Source organism: Cydia pomonella, chromosome 2 (assembly GCF_033807575.1).
Source record: "Cydia pomonella isolate Wapato2018A chromosome 2, ilCydPomo1, whole genome shotgun sequence".
Lineage (NCBI taxonomy): Eukaryota > Metazoa > Arthropoda > Insecta > Lepidoptera > Tortricidae > Cydia > Cydia pomonella.
The window spans coordinates 3,608,578-3,627,316 of record NC_084704.1 but is presented as its reverse complement, the minus strand read 5'-3'; the positions used below and the strand labels follow the sequence as shown (position 1 = coordinate 3,627,316).

Here is an 18,739-nt window from a genome sequence, read left to right as displayed (position 1 = left end):
GAATAAATCTTTATTTTTTCTAGCACATCTTTTAACTCTACCTGCAGTCCACTCAGCTCCACTATAAGCAGAATAAAAAGGACCGAGTTAGACCAAGATAAATCTGCAACGATTTTGATAGCACACCCGTTACAAGTGGTGCAGACTTGTCTTGGTCTAACGTCTAACTTTAGTTCTAAAATACAATTGGTGGTTTTATTTAAGGTGACGTTCAGATTCAGACCGCAGCTGTACTACTGCGGCAATATTGAAGCGCAACACTACTGTATTTTCGCGCTGCAATACTGCTGCAGTCGACTGTATTACTGCAGGAAATGTCATAATCTTAATGTCAATTTATCGAGAAATTTATATGAAATTTGACGTTTCCTGTAGTATCATCGCACACAGCTGCAGGCTGCATTACTGCCTCAAATGTCAAAAACGTCACGATATATGCTAAACGGTTATAATTTTAGGGTTTATCCAATTTTGATCTTAATAGTTTTATGAGTAGCGGCATTTAATACTCCAGGGCAAAATTGGACGGTTTTAGTAAGTAAGTAAGTAAGGTTTTACGTAATTTACCACACTTATATCGATTGGTTAGGAAAATGTGCCAATATGTAGGTAGTTGTTATATAGATAGACATCTGCGAATAAAATCAGACTGAACCAGACAACGCATCAATGATAAAAAAAATGACCTAGTTATTACATAGTATACATATCTGCAATAGGAAGTGTAGATTGTAACATTTGTAACTTGTGCATGTATTGAGTACATCGATCGATAAGGAAGATTGAATGTCCGATAAGTAAGTATAACTGTCCAGCAACATTTGATTAAAGTATTGATTTAATTGGGGGACATTGTCACACTTTTTCTAGAACAGGGGTATCGAACCTTTTCTGCATATAAAAATTTGTCCCATTCATTTTGTGACTTTGTGACAAAAAAAGGAAAAAAATTCGTGTACCTATTTTTTAATTGCGTACCTAACGCTCCTTGTTACGTTACGTTTTCCACTTTCAGAATTATTGCTGTTAAGGCATTTACTTTTCGTGTACTTATACTGACAGCCCAAAATTTTAGAAAGTGTTAAATAGTTTGGGTGAAAACCATCGATACCTATGCCTATAATTTATTGCTTCAGAATAGGTACATAAAATAAATCATTATCATGCGATAATATTTAGCAATAAATCGGTTACAGGTATGTAGACAGTACAGGTCACTAGATCCTAGCTGCAATAGTAGATTGTTAACCAAGGGATCAAAGACCCATTCCTGTCGAGGCAGTCCGAGACTGAAATGGTGTCTTTCACCCGAGTTAAACACTCTACTTTTCATTTCGAATATGAGCAAAGTAAAATACATGTGCATTAATAAAAAACACGGATAAGAATAAACTTCAGTTTCTTGAGGGTACTTTCAATTAACAATTTAGATAAAAATATCGTTATCTATGGAATGGGGAGTTAATTATCATAATGGATATTGTACAAGAAATCTATTTAAACCAAAATTGTATTGCTTATAGTAAAAAATTGGATAAAAAAGTACTTACAAAGTACAGCGCTCTAGAGCAGGAACGTATCATTTTCTGCACACTTTTTAGAATAACAACGACCCACTTTCAGAGCATGAGAGAGTAAAATGTCTAATCCCCCATGTCCCAACTAACACGTACAAAAAAAGAATAAAGGGTTTAAATCGTTTATAACACATGGACATAAGGGTCTTTTCTGCCTTCACAAAGATGTGAAATGAGAAAGATTGAGGCTTAAATAATAGAGATCCATTATTGATAACTGTACTTAATAATCTAACATTTGATCAGTGAAAGCAAAATGACATGTGACGTAAAATAACAGACGTGAAATTAATATTCAACGAAATTCTTGCAAGTTTAATAAGTTCTGTGTCACTGTGGCCTCTCATTTGATATTTAAATTATGGTTTTTATTTATTATAAGGGTATCGTTTGTTTTATAGTTTGACTTTTTACAAATCTACATGAATGAAATTAGGAAAAACATCAAGAAAAAATTAAGTACCTGTATACAGGGTGACCTTAGCCATTGGACAAACCCTGAAATCCCACGTAGGGTTACTTCTTAGGAATGCTCTGACGTTAATATTTTTTTAATTAGAACAAAAGATAAAAAATATTTTTTCCAACAAAAGTTATTTGCAAAAAGAAACACACTGTGTTAATCTTTGTCAGTGTTTTTGACAATTTGTTCGAAATATTTGATAATGATGACATTTTACAAAAGTCAGAAGCTTATTAGTGTCATAAATAAAAAAGATAATCAAAAAGGTCGAAGAAGGTTCCATACTAACATAGGAGCTACTAACACGTACAGGCTGCTCCAAAGTAAAAATGTTAATTTCTTCGAAACCGCTACACCGGTTGTTATGATACTTTGTACACTGGTTCTAAATACCCTAATGCGTATGTACATTTCGGCTTTGTCCAATGGCTAGGGACACACTGTATACCTAAATATTAACATTACGTGTACACTTGTACAGTCACCTGCAATAACATGTTACTCTTAGAAGGCCGCAAAAATATGTGACACGCTCTTATGGCTCTACAAATCATATCGTGTCAGATATTTTTGCGGCCTTCATTGTGTAACATATTATTGCAGGTGATTGTACTCTTGCTTATTGTACTACGATCGTAACATGTGCAAATATTACTCTAGCCTTATCGACTTTCCCAAGACCGTATTTCATAAAACAATTTAGTTTTCAATTATAAATTCCCATAATCCGCCCATGCCATTAGCTAATAGATATTAAGGTGAAAGCCATAGTACAGTAAGGCCTCGATAATCAGTACATAGGCTAAACGGCGCTGTACTCTGAACTTCCGAGTGACCCATTTTTTGAGGGACAATGCCTTTACTTGGTCAATAAATAGAACCCGGCAGAAATTAGAGTTCTTTACATACATCACAAGCATGCAGTGTTAAGTACCTAACATTTTTAATAAGTTTAATTGTTTTTGTAATTTTGGAGTCTCATTTAATATATTTTTTCATAATGATACTTATATTTATATCTAACATACTATAATCTGAACGCTCCGTGACTCCGAACAGGGGTTGTTTTTTTGAAGTACAGATTATCAAGGCCCTACTGTACCAGGCAATCTAGAATTCAAAAATCGTGTAGAAATTATATTCCATAGTAATTATAATCATCATATAAATGGATGTTACACTGCTGTAGGTTTGCCCTCGAGATAAGGTGACCAATTTGAAACTTCTCACTTTTTTTCCCCTGTATTAAACGTAAAGGTGAAAATCTTTTCCAAACTCATGATTTAGGTATTATAAAAATGATTAATCTATTTATTAAAATGTCTTAACCTTAAAGTCATTACCATTAATATTTCAAACTCGTTATTTGCTTTAAATTATTAAGCACCGGTTTAAGCACGCATGAAATATTAATATTGCAATAAAACCAACATAAGAGTATCCCAAGGCGATACAGACATAAAAGATAGCAGCGTAACTTAAAATTGTACAAAAACGCGCTTATCTATATTTCATATCGGCACTTTACATACCGACCAAAGTGCACCGAAAATTAAATATTTTATGTGAAAGTCAGTCACGAAATTTATTTGAATATCGATATTTTGACCACGAGTCAACATGCTATATAGTTTGTTATCATTACCGAAAAAAAAAACACCGAAAACACTAAAAATCGGCCAGGACTTAATTTGTGTAAATACGCCTAGCTGTAAATAGCAGTAAGAAAATCGGAAGGGCTTATCCAACGAGACAATTGTTGATAGAAAACGCCAAACGAAGCTTAAATAATGTATAGAACTAACTAGTCACATGACTTTTCGTAATGACAGCAACTCCCGATACATTTTTTTTCTTTTGATTTGGTCGATGTACAATTGTCATTTTGGATAGGTTACCCCTAGGAAAATTTATTTTGACGTGGCACGGTTTATTTTAACAAAACGGGCTAAAACGAAAAAATGGTTGGTAAACCCTGTAAAGTACTTACAAGACGCCTGGAAATTGCGGGCGATGCTTTAGGTTGGTACTAATTACATATTTCATTATATTTCCACGCGAGGAAATTTGTATGTATTTCGCCATTTCTTTTCTTCTTGGATCACTGAGCCAAAAAAGTTAGTGACTCACAATTTCTTAATCAATAGGGGATATTACGCAAAACTTTTCGTAGGGGGCGCCACTAGCACATACTGAGGGCCTATCGCGAAACACGAAAATCGAAGTTTTGTGATCTGCCTCTCTGTCACTCTTGCATATTCGAGCAATAAAGAGGCAGATAACTAAATTTTGTTTTTTGCGTTTCGCGGTAGGCCTCTAAACAAACCGCTTTGATGCCTCATGGTGAAAACAATTAAAAAAGTAAGGCATAGTATGTACAACTTACTCTATGGTTTATAATATGTGGTAGTGCTGCTCTCTGGCGGCAGAACATTGAAGTAATACCCCCTATTCCATTCACTTTAAATTCCTCTTCTTAAATCAAGAATCGTAAACATCGTTCTTCACACCTGGTTAATTATCATTCAGTTATTTTAATAAACAAACATTTAAAAATCAATAACGCTAGAGAAGTCAATTAACCTTAATGTTGAGAGCGGTATACCATGCTGCGTGCCCTTTACCATGGGTCGAATTTTATTTGGTCGATTTTTTTGTTAGGTTTGGATAAAATTTCGCTGGTTGCAAGAGCTTATTCTGGGTGGAATAAACACAAAATCTCAATACAAAAAAAATGTTTTTCGTTGGGTTACGAAAAAAGGTACTTATCATAATTATGTTTACGTAACTCAGTGGAATATTTTTCAGGGCATACGATGACATTGAGTTTATTATGTACAAAAAAAGGAATTCTATGTATCCATCATATTGGAAACCGACTAAAAACATTTATAACAATATAAATCCCCATAGTAGAGTTAGAGAATAAATAAAAGTGGAGCAAATTATAATAATTCTAAATTTTCCCATTATTTTGAGCGATTTTTAAAGAGATTATGAATGTTTCCAAATCAAAAATACTAAATCAGCAGGGTGTCAAATAATTTACAGGGTGAATATATAGGTCACAATGAGCAATTTTTACTATGGGATTGGTATTACCCGAATTCCAAAAAAAATTTAGCTGTTTCATACATTTTGGCTCTGACCTTGACAGTTTCTATGGGAGAGTAAATTATTTTACCGCGATTTCGAGGTTGGTCCCATAATAAAAAGTTGTTCAATATGACCTATATATTCAGTCCACAAATTATTGCAGGTGACTATGAACATCATGTATCTATCAAAACTAGCTGTACCGACGACTTAGCCTGGTTGGGATTTGGCCTGTGTCAAAGGATTCAATCTGTGTCATTTCACAGTCACACCCCTCAACCCAGAGGGTAGATTTATTTAATAACAAACAAAAACAAATGATTTCGCACATAAAAAAAATGATTTCGCATGTAAAAAAATGCGAAAAACATGTTTTTGTTCATTTACTGGCTCTATTCATTTCAATACACACATATGATACTTTACACCCACTTTGTTGTATCATACAAAAAGGGCCATCACCAAATCAAGTTCCACAAAACGCGTTACTCAAAAACCAGATGGCGCATTTTAGCGGACGGAAGAACCTGTAGAATGCGCATACGCGTAGGAAAGTTACACAAATGACGCCCATAAATAGAGGTCGTTGGACGTTATAAATTAAAGTTAGAAAATTGAGGAAAATTTTTCTTAACAGCTTCGTGAATCACGAAGTGAAATCAATATTCGACAAAGTAGTATGCGTTTCGTGGCACTAACTGCTGTTGCGTTAACTCAAAAGAAAAAATAAGCAATAAATAGCTTGACACTTAGGTTAGGTAAGTTTCGTTTAATGAAAAGTCACATGTATTTGCGAAATTCACATTTTGTCCTTGTATTAAAAAATAAAAAGACAACCGAGTGCGGTTAAATCATTAGTCACACACATTGTCGCCCTTATCACAGACGGGGGCTAAAAGTCACGAAAGATGTGACTTTGGTGACCATTTAGCAACTCTGGTTAGAAGTTGCCAACCCCTGCACAGAAGTTTGTATGTAGTATTGACCGAACGTCAATTAGAATTGACAACTATCCATTACAAATTGAACCGTAAACGGTAACGGACGGTTACAGTTTACGGTTCAATTTGTAATGGTTATTGGTCAATTATAATTAACGTTCAGCCAACACTGTTTGTTTGAAAAGGTGCTAAGCGAATAGTATTGCTGACTGTACATATAGGTAAGTATGCTAGAACATATCTCTCATAACAATTAACTCGTAACCTCGCTATCACTAACTTATTTATTTACTGCGACCTTTCCGAGAATCCTCAGTATTTGTTCTCGAGCGGAAAGTGAAAGCAAATATCCACTTTATACACAAAGTTTTATCGTAATCCCTAATTTATATGTCCTTATTACTAAGTGATACAGAAAGATAAGGAGTTATTAATTATCGGTTATTATGTATTTGTGCAATAAGATTATGAATGAACGAAATCGAGAACTACGTTCAGTTGACACACTAAAATATAGCGGATAAATAATTGTGTCTGTATACATAAAGTATCCTCGCGACGGATCGAAGTAATGTCGACCGAAATTACGTGAGTGAGCCGTTATAAATACGTACTTATAATATTTAAATAGGTCTGAGGCTCTGAGTTTTATAATTAAACGGAATGTGGTATACGTGTCCCACGGGCATTGTCCGCCACTTGTTTATATGTTCATTTCGATCCACGCCCAAAAATCGACAGTGAAACGGATACATCCGTGTTGACAGAAATAAGCTGTGAAATATACGACTGCTACTTGCTTTGTTTTATTAGGTCTAATCTTTTACTACAGATATCAGTCTCTATGTAACTAAATGTTATCTTGAAGGATCGCACCAAAACGATCGTACGTAAGTATGACAGGCAGGCAACGTGGTTCGCGGTAATTATCAATATTTCTTTCGGCCAACCCTGCTCAGTACTCTCATAAGATGGGCCAACGTGGGCAAAAATCGTGGCCATTGCCGATGGATGGTAACTTTACTTTTGATGCGCACAAAATATGGTACGTCGTCACTATCTTTAGGTTTTGCGTATACTTAAAAAGGCGTGCTTCGAATTTAACAGCTGATTTAGATGGCGATGTACGACTCCGTATATAATGCGGTTGTTCTGGTTGTCAAATTTGACGATTAGAAAGCCAAAACCCCTAGTATAAAATTATTCGATAGAGAAACGTGACGTTTGCGTTAAGTCTCATTTTGTATGGGATTTTGAGTTTCCTAAACGTCCCGCTTGGCGCGCTGTTTCTAAATCCCATACAAAAAGAGACTTAATGCAAACGCGTACGTCACGTCACGCTATCGAATAAATTTACACTAGAGGTACAGTTACCACAAAACATGGCGTATATTCTTATGGCGTTATTCATAATGGTGTTACTGGCCTGAATTAGCTAATCACTTTTACGTACGTATTTCTAAGAAAGGGATAAAACATAATTTAACTAAATCAGACCCGTAAACTTTTATGAATAAGGGGGTCTCGATATAACCAAACATTTCTGGATTCAAATTTTAGAACAGGAATGTGAATCCCTCGCCTCTTCCGCTACATTTCGGTAGTGATAACGCTGGTATCTTATCGCTGTCGTGCGTTGTATACTTTCTAGTTATCACGAAATCAGTGCCATATCGCAGTAGGCGTGTTACTTGACGCCGGTAATCTTGGAAAGGGTTAGATGAGAAGGCGTAGTCAGCAGTAGCTAAGCGGGCAATGTGCTCAAAATTATCTAAAGGGTCAGTCCACGAGAAATATTTTAGTTGTTTTATGATGGATCTACAGATTAAACGATTTATCTAGAAATAAATGGGGTACCAAGTACCAGCGCGCACAAGTTATTTGCAGAAATCGCGAAGCGTCTGGTTGACGTAACTGGTGACCGAAGAGCTGGCAGCTTCCTCCATGAGTATTGCGATACAGGAAATGCCGCCAGCATCCTTGGTACAATGCCTCAAGGGCCTATTTTAGATTAGAGCTAGTTATAATAATTAGGAGTGAGTTTAGCTCTCCGCTGTTGACTGTACGGAAACTCAAGAACCGTAAAATTAAACAACTGTTGTCGCAACTTATTACTGTTTGTGGTATTGAAAAAGATTTTTTTGTCTACAGGTTTTTAAACTGAAATAGATATCATACACTAAAGAAAAAATGACCAAGTCTACCGGTGGCCGAGGCGGGAATTGAACCCGCGTCTTCAGCTCACGCGGCTAACGTCCTGACCACTAGACCACTGGACCCGGCCATGGCGCTCCCCGTCCCAAATTCTCTGGTGTAGCTACCTTTGAAAGGCTTTGACCAACTCTAAGGGCTCGCAGTGAGCGCTTGCACCTCCTATACGAATCCGATGAAGGTATAGCGAGAGGTAGTTTTTATTTTTATTTCAAGTTTTAACGTCACCTCACCTCACCTGTCACCGTTACCTCACGGAACGTAACCTCTTTTTTAAACGAAGATTATTATTATTATTATTATTTGGTTTAAGACAGGCAGCTGATGCTGGTACGTCTAAATCAGAGTTCACTACACGATTTCACTGCTTAGATTCACTTCACTGATAAAGTTGAAAATTCTGCGTTTCTCACCTGCTATTGAAATATTATATGAAAGAAGATAAAACGTAATCCCACCAAAAACATTTCCTGCAGATTGACGGCCAAGACACACTAATAGGTTTTAATGTGAAAAGTTATCAGATCTTAGCAAAAGCCAAGCCTGGACTTTACTAACCTAACACCTTGGTTTAGAAACTTTGCCTTGGCAACTTCATATGTCTCTATCTATTCTGGCTGCCATCTGTCATCCCGAAATTTTCTTTTCGCTTGGCGTTTATGGTCGGTTGTCATTTTGACTAGGTTCCCTGGTAACGATTGCCGATTGCTTTAGAATATCAAACCAAAATCATGTTTCTATAAAGACCGCTTGACAATGCTGCCCGATCCGCTATTCTTCAGATATTTGAGAATTCATTGTAAACGTCAGGGTCGTCTATATATAACCGGGCGAGGTCGCTCAGCGCGCTACGCTAATTACCTAATAATTGTGAAAGTAGCCGAATACATACTAGAAAGTAGACTAGAATATATTGCAATTGAATTAAATTGCCAGAGGGCTGGCCAGTATTTTGCTCAGCGTGTAAGCATTGCCATTCAACGTGGCAATGCTAGCCTTCTGAGCACACTTCTCGTCGATAGCGATTTGAACTATTTGGAGGGCATTTTTTTATCAATTTTAATTAATTTTACTAGTTTTAAAAGTTTTTTTTTATCATCTAAGATAAAAACTAAACGGAATCAGTTGAATTATAAGGTATATTGATGAGGTTCATGAGAGGTTGACTCTTAATATGGCCGGATCTTACAAATGGTAGCTATCCTTTTATGCTACATAAATCGGTCGACCATTCGACACAACTGGCCAAGTTGTGACAAGGCAGCCTTGATTGAAATGACTGTTCCTCGTAGTATTTTTAACGATATAAATCTGTACCCCTAGTGTAAATTTATTCGATAGCGAAACGTGACGTATGCGTTTGCGTTAAGTCTCATTTTGTTTGGGATTTTGAGTTTCCAAAACATCCCGCTTGGCGCGCTGTTTCTAAATCCCATACAAAATGAGAATTAACGCAAACGCGGACGTCATGTTTCGCCATCGAATAAATTTACACTACGGGCTCTGACCCCATAAGTGACAATTATCTCATTTTAATCAGTTATATTTCACTGTCAAGTGTCGAGCCAATGTTAAACTTTAAAATCAAGACGTGGAATGAGATTTGTGTATTACATATATCAAAAAGCGGCCAAGTGCCAGTCGTACTCGACCATGAAGGGTTCCGTACCATTTATGACGTATTAAAAAAATTATTAAAAAAAGTATTACTTACTAGATCTCGTTCAACATTTTACCACTTTGGACACACATTTTACCACTTTGGTAGTGTCTCTCGCGCAAACTATTCAGTGTAGAAAAAAATGATATTAGAAACCTAAATATCATTTTTGAAGATCTATCCATAGATATACCCCACACGTATGGGTTTGAAGATTTTTTTTTTTTTTAATTTTATGACGTATTAAAAAAAACTACTCACTAGATCTCGTTCAAACCAATTTTCGGTGGAAGTTAGCATCGTAATGTATATCATATATTTTTTTTTAGATTTTTCATTCTGTTATTTTAGAAGTTACAGGGGGGACACACACTTTTTTTCACTTTGGAAGGTTCTCTCGCGCAAACTATTCAGTGTAGAAAAAAATTATATTAGAAACCTCAATATCATTTTTGAAGACCTATCACCTACCCCACACGTATGGGTTTGATGAAAAAAAAAATCTTTTTAATTTCATGACGTATTAAAAAAAACTACTTACTAGATCTCGTTCAAACCAATTTTCGGTGGAAGTTTACATGGCAATGTATATCATATATTTTTTTTTAATTTTTCACGCTGTTATTTTAGAAGTTGCACATTTTACCACTTTGGAAGTGTCTCTCGCGCAAACTATTCATTTTAGAAAAAAATGATATTAGAAACCTCAATATCATTTTTGAAGACCTATCCATAGATACCCCACACGTATGGGTTTGATGAAAAAAGATTTTTTGAGTTTCAGTTGTAAGTATGGGGAACCCCCAAAATTTATTGTTTTTTTTTCTATTTTTGTGTGAAAATCTTAATGCGGTTCATAGAATACATCCACTTACTAAGTTTGAACAGTACAGCTCTTATAGTTTCGGAAAAAAGTGGCTGTGACAGAATCGGACAGACAGACGGACATGACGAATCTATAAGGGTTCCGTTTTTTGCCATTTGGCTACGGAACCCTAAAAATAGGCCAAGAAACGTTTATTAAAGTTTTTATTTGGTGAAATGTACCAACAGTAAAAAGCGCTCTTTCGGTCATGCGAGAATTACATAAATATAAGAACAAAGTAATTACCGTATCGTATTACACATCTATATCAACAACCAAGCCGGTAGCCACGTCATCCGACGCGATTATCTCTCGGATCAATAGTTACAACAGAAAGTGTGACGACACAGACATATATTATTTTTTAAACAAAGGAATGTTGGAAACTTTTCTTCGTCTCGATCGTGACTCGAACTAGAGACTCCGGTATACCAGCCCGCCTCTCTACCAACAGTACCAATTGGCTACTTGACGGTTTTTTGTAAATAATATCAATAGATCTTGATTTTCCTGAGGATCAAATGTCTATATACTTAGGACTCATAGCATTTAAGCAACACAAAGGTCAGAAATGAGAGTTAAAGTCTGACGCTCGCACTCGACGACTGAAACGCCTTTAACAAAATGATATTGTAATGTGACGTCACATTACATTATTCTATCCTAAATGTATGGAAGATCAAGAAAATTGCTATTTTGACCCTGATATATTGCGTTTATGTATGCAGTTGTCATACAACTTATTTTTTAATAAAAATTAAGGAATCAAATGGTACCATTTTCTTTTTTAAAGTAATAAAAAATAACTTTGAAGTATTGTATTTCTTTTTAAGTTCCATTTTTTTATAATGGATGGCTCATTTTCTATCCATTTAGCTAAATTTTGTTATAATATTCAACATGTGTCAAGTACCCAATTGAGTTAGCAACATTTTCCTTTGAAAAATTGAGGTTTCTTTAGCAAACGGTCTCTGTCTAGCCCCTGCTACTGCTTTGTCTGTGTATGGCAGGGATCGATTTGTTTGTCCTCATTTTGTATTTTAATTCGCGAACGACTTTTTCTATTGTATACGGCACAACTGAGGTTTGGATTTGGACCCACAATTTTTGACGACAAAACGCATATACCAAATTAATTTATCTATATGTAAATAATAATAAATATTATAGGACATTATTACACAAATTGACTAAGTCCCACAGTAAGCTCAATAAGGCTTGTGTTGAGGGTACTTAGACAACGATATATATAATACAAATATTTATAAATACATAGAAAACACCCATGACTCAGGAACAAATATCCATGCTCATCACACGAATAAATGCCCTTACCAGGATTTGAACCCGGGACCATCAGCTTCGTAGGCAAGGTCACTACCCACTAGGCCAAACCGGTCATCGAAATGTAGGTAAAGTAATCCCGAAACAATCAATCGTTATCAATATCACGTTATTGGCAATCACAATTGATCCTTTCCAACCCCAATTAAAATGAATGTCTCAAGGCGATTAACATAAATTATGATTGACACAACAGCAACTGATTAATCATGTCCCTGTGTTACTGAAAATCTTTTTTTTTTGTTGTTTATGTATTAGTGCGATCCAGGATTCAGGACCCTTGACCTCCGATATAAATTCCAAGTCTGAATCAGTCATTACCAGTAATTAAATTTCTCGCATATACGCGAAGTCTAACTAAAATATGTCTATGTAAGACTGCACTAAAAAAACTTACTGTTACATGTGTCATCGACTTTATATATTGTAAGATACATTTTATAAGTATCACACGTATATCTCTATGCTAATGAGCAGTTTAAACAGACACGCAAGTAGTAGGCGTATAAGCCAATTTTAGTAAGTACATGTATTATGACGGAGTTTCATTGTCCAATGATGTATCTAGTGTATATCGTCTGGGGTAAACGTACTATTATAACCTATTATTTTAGTACAGTCGCCTACAACGATATCTTACACAGCGAAGAGCGCAAAGGTATTAAACTCTACCGTATTTGTAGAGCTGTATAAAGAAAAATAAACTGATATAAACCCACTGTTGATATTCAGTGTATATCCGATTGACCGAAAAGCTACCCCATATTTTGGGAATAGGTTGCTAAGCGGACCCCAGAATCAAGAATGCAACCACATAAACGGTAAACGATATATAGTGAAAATCGCTTAAAAACCCAAATAAGATTAGTCTCTAATGGGCAAATATCTTTTATCTTGCATATCACAACGATATAGTTTACAAAAACACGATAAATAAATTACTTGACAACTATTTCTAAATTATTCTTAGCTAATGAAGTAAAAACTTTAAATATGGTTCAGTGGTACAGCCGAAATCAAAAGTTAGAAACCGGGAAAATTTCTCATTTAATTGCAAACTCACAAACAACTGAACCCCTAGTGTAAATTTATTCGATAGCGTGACGTGACGTACGCGTTTATGTTAAGTCTTTTTTGTATGGGGTACTGAACCTAATTTGAAGTGATGCTCATTCGATGTTAAAAGTTAACCCACCTTAATATTGAATTGAATGTCATTTTCAGTTTTTATCGTTTTCGAGGTACAAGCAAAAAAACTGAAGAAAGAGCTAAAATTTCGCTCCCAAATGTTATGCATACAACGGGAATGCGCAAACACGGATTACACGCATTTAGGACCAAATGAAGGTATTAATACGATTTCCAAATTTGGAAATTAATTCCTGAAACGCTTTTTATGGATCAAATTTGATTGGCCTCAAATGACGTATTGAGATTATATTAAAATTGTATTGGTTGTAGGAAGAAAGAAGAACGTAGTGTTCTAGAGATGCGGAACCCTAGAAAGTAGACACAAATCTTAGCGTAATAAATGCGTCACTAGACGAGCTGTCATCGAGCCGTTTTGAGGTCATTAGCCTCCGATTGTAGCCATTTTTTCAGCCTTATCTACATTTTTAAGTCTGAAAATGATCGATTACACGTTTTTCAGGTTAGCTGTAGTACCACGAAAAAGGGTCAAAATTGACAAAATAAAATACCTACGTGACCTAGCTTAGGCATTTCTTTCTGTCATAAATGGATGATCGATGACCAGCGACAGCCAAAAACATGTTTTTGACTTTAGTCCAACAAAATAATGGCAAATATGGATGAGATCATGAGATCGCAAGGTGAAACGGTTGAGGTACCTGCAATGAAGTGCTTTCGTTTCGTTTTTTATTTTAAAATAATAAAATTTCAAATCTGTTTTCTAACACAAATGATTCAAAACTGAGTGCCAATTTTTCTTGTATGGTGTCCAGCTAAAGGTTAAACCGTAGACGCGCCGTTTACGCAGCAAAATGACAAAAACTAAGAACATAAACACGTGACTGCATAACTCTACCGCACTAGTGCGTTAATTAGTACATTACGTAACTATTTCTAAAACTTAAAGGGCGTACTATAAAACGTTGTACTATACATGTGCGAATTTCCTATTTTTACAAGCTTTTATTTACTTTCACCTGACCGTTGTCTGTTTGTAATCAAATCTTGCAAGTTAAATTTGATCCACTTCCCGGTTTCCGATTGAACTGAAAATTTGCATGCATATGTAAGTCGGGTGACAATGCAATATTATGGTACCATCGAGCTGATCTGATGATGGAGACAAGAGGTGGACATAGGAACCACTAGGAACTCTGTGATAAAACAACGCAACCTAATTGTGTTTGGGGTTTAAGAATTTGCTCGATGAGTATTAGTTGCCTGTGGAAAGAAAAGTACAGTCAGCGATAAAAGCTTGTACCAAAAATGAAATTTTTGCCAAAAACTTATTCGCACTTGTATCATAATGTATTAAACTGTATTGAAAGTAACGCGAATGATACATGGCAATTAACGGTATGATAATTAATAGAGTCTATTTTCTTTAGAACTCAAGAGAAGATCAAGAAATCGACGGCAATGTTATCAAATCAACACAGACTTACATGCGTCCACTGAGCACTGGCCTTGACGGCTCCCGAACTTATTTAATCAGCTGGTTATCTCTTTATTAATACAAAACCTTCTTAAGTTTTATATTCCATATCCTATGGGAAGGATGAAACATCTGATCTAATAAAAAAAATCCTGTTGGCATCTTAAATTTCTGATGGGAAGGAATGTAGAGGAGTATTCTAAGAAATGGGTTGATTTTCATTTTGTATCGACTTTTTTCATTTGATTTGGAACTACATAAAATTGCGTAAAAAATATACATCTTAAGTAGTGTAGATAGTTAGGTATTCAGAGAAATTTAGTCCCGGAAAGGTGGGCCTAAATGGTTGCTGAAAAATCTATGTTAATAGAAATTTAGTCCCAAAATGGTTGCTGAGTGGGACCCACGGACCACAATAGACGGTGGGCCGGGGTGCAGGCAGACCCAAAAGGAGATGGCAGCGCGACTTGGCCGCATTGTACCCCAAAGAGTGGGAAAATCGAGGGGAGGCCTTTACCCAACAATGGGACACCTAAGTAGGCTAATAAAATAAAAATAAAATATTCAGAGAATAAAATGCGGACTACGTTTTTTCGTCTCCTTTCGTCTTAATTAAAGACCTAGCACAATTAGCCACTTCTGCTGGTGACTATACTTGTACAATGTACAAGCCATTTTGAGCACTCCGTTTGGATAGTTATTTCTGCTGTGTGTTGAAGGAAAGAGGGCAAAATATGCCGGCAGGGTGTCCTTCACACCCTAGAACCTAAATGGTCACGCACTGTACGGTAGAGGAATTTCCTCCCACGGACGGACGCTCCGGCTGTGGAATGAGCACCCTGCCAAAGTATTCTCGATGCACATTATGAGGTTCTTCAAAACAGAAAAGTACAGGTTTTTAAAGGGCCAGCAACACACGTGTAACACCCCTGGAGTTGCAGGCGTCTATAGGCTACAGTTACCGCTTACCATCAAGCAGGCCGTGTGCTTGTTTACCACCGACGTGGTATAAAAACACAGGAATATAGACTCTCACTTTCACTCTGTACCCACATAATTAGGTATTTCTACTAAGTACTTTTAACTGCCATTAACGAATTTAATTTTACCGACAGCGGATCTTAAAAAGTATAATTTGTGCCAAGTACGTTGGTATACTTGGTATGTCGAAATGGTTTCATATAAAGTAGAATGCAAGTTGCAATGCAGTGGACTCGCGAGCCAGAGCTGACTAATTTTATAAACTAAAGTACCTAGATTTAGAGTCTGCCATTAACGAATTTTTACCAATCATGGCCGATTTTTGAATTTCGAGAGCTCGATTTCGCCACCCGAATATCTGTGGAAAACTTTGAAATGCTATTTTTGAAATACGAGCGTTAGAACTAAAGAATGTAGTGTAGGGATGAAAATTTCGGAGAAAATCAAATGTCTTTTTCGGGAATTTTACAAAAAAAAAAATTTCGGTTTTTTCCTGTTTTATTCAGAAAATTTAATTACACAATGCCACTGATGAGTGATGACAGTGTCAAATATATAAAATCCCAGAAACTAACACATTAGACGCGCAACCTTAACCTTCCTGTTTAAATTCCTAATTAAATTGATATGGAAAAATACAGAAGATTAAATCAAAACTTGTTTTTCGGAAGTATTGTAACTGAAATTTGCATTGTTTTTTTCGAAAAAAACTTGAAAAAAACGAGTCGTTTGGAAATTTTGCCGTATTTTTTTCAACGCTAATCTAGTGGTATTTACCACTCGTTTTCAATTCTATTAGTAGAATTTAAATGCCTGTGAATGTTACATTTAATATTTAATAGCGTTTATTTGATTTTGATTTGTATTACAGTTAGTATTTTCCCCGCGTTGGTGTGGTAAAAAGTTGTGTTTCACTCACTAGCAAAATTAGTTTAACCCTCGTGCATTAAAACCCTCGCAACGCTCAAGATTCCTCCTTTCCAACCACTCGCTATTCCCGTGGTTCAATTGGGGAATCTTTCGCTTGCTCATATTCTCGGTTATTCATATCAGCACGAGGAGTTAAAGAACAAATTTGCCACCTTGTAAAACAAATAACGATTAGGTACTAATACTTTTTTTGCTCAATAATTCAAAAATAAAATCCGTCTTGTATGATCATGATTTTTTTCTTTAATTTTTGGATTACGAATTATAAACGCACATGATTTTTCTTGCTACGTGCATGGCTTTACGTACTTAGGTTAAGATAGGTAGATGCATTTTCAGTGGTACTCAATTTTCCGTTTTTCTGATTTAGGTATTAATTTATAATAAAAGACACAGTTAATTTATGCAATTGCAACCAGTTATGGTTACGCGAGTATAACGAAACTTTAAAAATCCATACGCTCGGCAGTGTTTCGGCCAAGTCCTTAACTAAATCTTAAAATGATGGCAATTATCTCACCTGTATCAACAGTCCGGTAGGGTCAGCAGTAACCGTACACTTTCGAATGTCCACACACTAGGTATTCTTCTAAACCGCGGTGTTTCCTAACACCGATACTTTCGTACTGTTACCGAGATCGGGTTCACTTGTGGTTAGTATCTAACACTGCATTGGCAAAACGAAATCGCACGGGGAAGTAATGGATACTAGTAACATTTCTCAGCGACCACCTAGCTGAAATACACAATAGTAATGACACTAACACTTCGACACTTTACCTCGAAACAGTGCAAACGATCCGATCAATCGATTATGACGAATTGTTAAACTCTAAGCCGAAATCTGACCAACAATTAGCGCGGCGGAAACTTTTTTTTGCAAACTTTTTGCCTGGAGCGTTTCGTAACAGGCCGGCGCACAAGTCATTGCACTGAAATCGGCCCAAATCTGCCACCGTGTGCCAACTTTGAGAAAAAAAAATTTTCACCGCGTCAACTTTTCTCTAACTGCAGCGTTATGCAACGAAACGCCGCTCGAAGGCGCCGCCAAAAATTCTAACCTCAAAAAATTTTTTGAGACGGTTCGGTTGCACTGTGGTATTTTTTGTTTGGTTGTCACGTGTTTACCTATTTTATTGGATCGGTAGCGAGTTTTAGCGCGCGTGGGGTCGCCGCATGGCGTGACCGGTCGAGCCGGGGTCTCGCGCGATACTGCCGGTGTCGCGGCTCGACTATCTGGAGCGGGCGATACAGTTTAAACGTCTTCGGACGTAGAACGTCTCCGTAGCGTCAGCGCGTAGGGTCAGAATATTCACGACTTCTAAAACTTGGACCCATTAGGGCTGAACAACTCAATGTGCGGTCACCGATTAAACCCCTGAAACAGCGAGAAGGGTTAGAAGACATACAAGACCTATAAAAATATATGCTTCTTCATGTCCTCTACGATGGTGCTTTTCGCAAGGACTGTTAGCTCTTTTAATAGAGCAGTGGTTGTGTTATAGTTGAAGTGCTAAATCAAAATTGAGAACCCGCAATTTTGATAAAGCAAGTTTTCTTTTTTTATTTAAGATTTAACAAAAATTACAATACCTTAATCTAATGTTTCGCCAAAAACTGTGAAGCAGTATTACCTTTACTACTAGCTACTAGTATGACGTACTGTGAGCTGCATCCCCATGGCTCCGCCATTTTGAAATTTTTCCAAAAGCAGAAATGACCATCTACATACTAGCTTGCTACATGCATTTTTAATTGTACCATAATTTATAAGATTTAATTTATTCATCGCTACATTGTGCCCTAATTTAGTTTAGCAAAATCTTGTTTAAAGCACACACAGATGACCATATACTATTATGTAATTTGCGGACACTTGACCGATTGCTACCGCGCCCCTAGCCCTAATACAGCCTTTTTTACGCATGGTGTTTTTTTTTTTTTCAAAAAATACTTATGACTATATACATACAAAAGCTTCGCCAAACTGAAGACAGTTTGTTGGCGAATAGTGCGCTCTCAATTATTATTATAAGTAATACTCT

The 18,739-nt window shown here is 36.2% G+C and overlaps 1 protein-coding gene and 1 non-coding gene across 3 annotated transcripts in view; both read right to left on the bottom strand.

Annotated features, from left to right (window-relative positions):
- The window catches only part of LOC133531716 (fibroblast growth factor 22), a 245,416-nt gene extending 227,053 nt beyond the window's left edge, over nt 1-18,363 (bottom strand). Inside the window, exons 1-2 of one of the 2 annotated variants that reach the window (XM_061870104.1) lie at nt 17,823-18,363; nt 17,215-17,430 (exon numbers count right to left, since the gene is read on the bottom strand). The gene's annotated coding sequence lies outside the window, so the exon portion shown is untranslated. The remainder of the gene's footprint in view (nt 1-17,214; nt 17,431-17,822) is intronic. The other variant, XM_061870096.1, reaches the window with a different exon arrangement.
- On the bottom strand, nt 8,285-8,361 carry Trnat-cgu (transfer RNA threonine (anticodon CGU)). The gene has a single exon. It is a non-coding gene; the product is annotated as a tRNA-Thr (tRNA).
- Nucleotides 18,364-18,739: the final 376 nt, after the last annotated feature.